This window comes from Ceratotherium simum, chromosome 34, assembly GCF_057802395.1.
Source record: "Ceratotherium simum simum isolate JZ-2026a chromosome 34, ASM5780239v1, whole genome shotgun sequence".
In the NCBI taxonomy this organism is placed as follows: domain Eukaryota; kingdom Metazoa; phylum Chordata; class Mammalia; order Perissodactyla; family Rhinocerotidae; genus Ceratotherium; species Ceratotherium simum.
Window position 1 is genome coordinate 18,479,381 of NC_141933.1, and position 4,673 is coordinate 18,484,053.

The following is a 4,673-nucleotide window of genomic DNA, read 5'->3' on the forward strand; positions in this document are numbered from 1 at the left end:
GAGTTAATGGACTCTCTAGAGCTCATATGTGAAATAATGGCACTGATGAGAAAAGAACAGGACCCTAAGATCCCCTGGGGGAATGGGGGCATTTGAGCAAGTTCACATGACTGTCGACTTCTAATCATCGTATAAAATGAGCCTCCTTGAAACTGCAATCAAGTTTGACCTTAACACACCTCATAGAAGAGTATGAAGACTAAAATACAGAAACGTACTTACACAAAAACACACACACATACACAGATGCACGTAGAAATTAGAACGTTTATTGTAACGGTTGAGAATAATGCAAGGGTCATGTGAACTTCCCTTCTGTACCTCTTATTTTTTCTCACTCCCACACAGCATATCCACTCTCCTTAACTGCTCTTATGGTCTATAGTCTCTAACCCATTCTACTGTACTATAAAATGCACTTAATTATTATGCTTATATTTCCTCTCTTCCTCTCAGAGACGGAAAAGATTTTTCTTGTTTTTTTTTTTTTTTTTCCACTACATTTAGATGTGTGACTGGCATGTAGAAGGATGAACCTATTTGGCTTTGCTTTTCCCTCTGAAGGGAGGTCCCTAACTTAATTTATAGAAATAACATTGGACAATGAACCTTAAGAAAATATACTGCATGGTTTTCCCACATCTTTTGTAGTGAATATTTTACATCTTTATTCCTCAAACTATAGATCAAGGGATTCAACATGGGGATAACCAGGCTGTAAAATATGGAGGCCACTTTATCAGTGTCAAGGGAATGGCTAGACTTGGGCTGCACATACATAAATATCAAAGTCCCATAGAACACTGTGACCACTGTCAGGTGGGATCCGCAGGTAGAAAAAGCCTTACATCTACCCTCAGCAGAGTTCATCCTGAGAATGGCTAGAAGGATAAGCAGATAAGACACAAGAACTATCAGAAGGGAGAAAATCAAATTAAAAGCTGATAAAATCAGAATAATCAATTCAATTTCATGTGTATTTGAGCAGAGCAAAGATAACAAAGGGAGACCATCACAGTAGAAATGATGGATGACATTGTAGCCACAGAAAGACAAACTAAAAATCTTTATGGTGATTAGAAGAGAAACAAATGTGCTGTAGAGATAGGGGATAACCACCAGCACCTGACATAACCTTTGGGACATGATGACTGTGTACAGCAGAGGGTTACAAATGGCCACATAGCGATCATAGGACATTGCTGACAGAATGAAAAGTTCACTAAGAATGAACATGTTGAAGAAAGCCAGCTGTGTGGCACAAAAATAATAGTAGATTGTATTTTGATCCACAACAAAACTTACTAACATTTTGGGCCCGACAGTTGTTGAATAACCAAGATCTGTGAGAGCCAGTTTTTTGAGGAAGAAGTACATCGGGGTTTGTAGCCTGGAGTCCATCATGGTGAGGATGACCATGCCCAAGTTGCCAATCACTGAGATCATGTAGATGACAAGGAAGAGCCCAAATAATGGAGCCTGCAGCTCAGGGCGGTCTGTGATTCCCATGAGAATGAATTTGTTCAGCACTGTTAGATTGTATTTTTCCATCCAGATTGATCAGAAAATGTATTCTGGGTAGAGACATCAATAGTCAACAGTTTTCATGTTGTAAAATATGTTGACTTTTTAGTATAAAAACCTGATATAAATAAAATAAATCCAAACTTACAATTTAGACTCTATTAAAATAATCCACCCTCTGCAAATAAAACATACATATTTAAAAATAGGAATAGAGTTGGAGATTCAGAGAGATTTGTAGTTCTCCATTGGGGAAGATTAGTCCCCTGAATAACATTTGACAATGATTTGAGGCATTTTGGCTGTCACACCTGGAGGACAGTTGCTATTGGCATCTAATGGTTACAGTCCAGTGATGTTGCTAATTATCCTACTATATTAGGGTAGCCCCCACAAGAAAGAATTATACATTTTGTATATTGGCATTATACAAAATGCCAATAGGGCCATGATGGCAAACCCTGATCTATGTATAGATATAGATACAGATAGATAAAAATGTAGATAAAGGAAGCAAAATTTAAAAAATGATATAAACTGTATGTGGTAGTTTTAGAGATGACTGTCAAACTTTTCTGTTTTCTTTTATGACAATTACATGATTACATTTACAAAATTACAATCACATAATATGACATAATACATATGTTAATTACATCATATTATTTTAAAATCCAAATTCTTATTAGGTGCAGAAACATTTAGAAGCCCCTGCTTTAAAACATGTTTATGTGAAAGCCCTTATACCTACAGGTAGTACAGGAGGAAACAATGAATACACTTGACCAATATTGGACAGAGGTGTAAAAATAACAGAATTCTAACAGATCATAGTATATCATTTTTCTTTTATAGAAAAACATTCCATGAAATGCACATAGGTTGATACAGTCTCTGCTATCCCTACATTTTTAGTGTATACCAGGGAGTACTTCGAGCAAATGTTGTAAGTTATCTTAATCTACTTATACACATCAGCAAAACCAACTGTTTCTTGCGGGGTTGTTGAGAAGATACGTGAGAATTAAACATTTCAGTGCATTTATGGTACCTGGAAATATCCCTCAAATATCAAGTACACAGGATTTTTTGTGTGTTTCTTTTTAATTTCTTAGTGGAGACAGTATGTTACCTGAAATGGATTATTTAACATATGTACATATAAATTATTTTTGTGTGTCTTAACTCCTTTGTAATGGGTGTGATAATGACAAGACAAAGCAGTGTGTTATCCAGGTAACTGTCCCCAGTGCCCCTCATCACGAGCCAACTCCATGACTATAACTGACTATCAATGCGCTCTTCTTTTGGATAATTTATCTTTCACCTTACTTAAGATATTTAATATAGATTTACCTAAGAAATAACACAGTTCCTCCCCCCCAGGTGCATTTTTATTGTAACTGGCATATACTAAGTTGTTTGTAACACATAAAGTATATTTTGCCATGCATGGATGAACCTATGATGGTATGAGGAAATGAACAAATTGGGAGAAAGTGAGGTCACTGGAATTTGTTTTATATAATAAAGTTTCCCATAAATACTCTTTGGATAAAGAGATTCTCTACTTTATAAAAAATTGGTTTAAAATCACTATATTACACAACAGCATACTGGAAGACAAAATTCACAGATGACATATATGTACATTGTGTGTGTATATATATATATGTATATAGTGTGTGTATGTATATGTAATCCATATATATATATATATGGATTCCAGGATGATATTTTAAATTTAACTGCACATCAAGGCCACAAAGAGCTCCACTATACATTTAAAATGGACATACATAAGTCTAACGAAATAATGATGTACATGAATACCCCTAATAAACCACCAAGTTTAAAACATGCCAGAGTAGAATGAGGATGGCAGGCTAAGGTAAAAAAATTAGTGATTTAAAAAATTGTGAGTATAAGTCCTTCTTTAAAAAAAAAAATAGAGAAAGAAAGAAAGAGAATTGACTCTGATTATGAGAAAAATAACAGTGTCAGGCGTCTCTGAGTGAGTTCTAAGAAAGCAAATAGAAAAAATACAATGTTTTTAACACTAAATTATAAACGCGTTTACAGGAAATCCACACTTGCTCACACAAACATTGCTTAAAGAGTTGTGAGCTTATGATATCCTATCCTGCCCCCATGTACACACCTTTTTATGTTAGAAACACTGAACTACTTTTAAAAGAAAATGTTTTAAATCAATGGAATAAGAAGCAATATAAATCTTGTTTAGGTGCAATGATGAAAAGCTATAGAAAACAAATCTCATCGGTAAGTGCCGATTTCCCGTAAGATGAGAGAGGATAGAAGGGCTTTCTCTCACCACCTTTAAACGTCTATAGAAAGCATCAAATCATGTTTTCATTGTTTGCTATCTGTATTGACTATCAGATTATATTTTAAAGTTACACTCTTTGAGAAAATTATATTCACTTTCTGTCAGATTCCACCAGAAAATGAACATAATATCCGTTGTACCATCACCATAAAACCGGGTACGTAAATGTCTCCTAACATCCAAAAATTTCTTTTCATATCTCAAAGTAAGGTTGAAATTCCCTTTTGTTCGTCAAGAGATCAGAAAAAAATTCACATTTAAATGTTGAATTAAATATGTATTATCTATTAGTTATTACTATATTTTTGAGAAGAGAATAAGAAGAGCCTAGAGTCACTAAAAGACTAAGGATTTGGAGGGACATCAGACTAGAAATTGAATACCTGTAGCTTCATAATTCTGCCATATCTATATTTTTTTCCATTCTTCACTTTTTAGTTAGGCTTTCTTGACTCTCAATTTCGACCTCTATTATTCATATGAATAAGCATTTTATAAACATAGATGTTACATAAGCAATGTGGTGCTGGCTTCTCAAATACTCTTAACAGTATTTTTGAAAATATTTTAACAATCTGATAAAAAAAGAACAATCTTACTCTGCTAGTGCATTATCATAGCAGAATGCATGCAGAAGTGAATCATAAATCCTAATATTTTGCTATGCTTTGCCGTAGAATAAAGGTGTTATCTTGCAAATGTCACCCAGACCATTTGAATATTGGTATAATACAGCACCATATGAAATAGTCTACCTGCTTACTTGTCATGAAACCTCTGTCTTGGCTCCTCAGCGTGT

General features: G+C 34.4%; 1 pseudogene; it reads right to left on the minus strand.

Moving 5' to 3' along the window:
• Nucleotides 1–610: 610 nt before the first annotated feature.
• On the minus strand, nt 611–1,551 carry LOC101399454 (olfactory receptor 8K3-like; annotated as a pseudogene).
• Nucleotides 1,552–4,673: the final 3,122 nt, after the last annotated feature.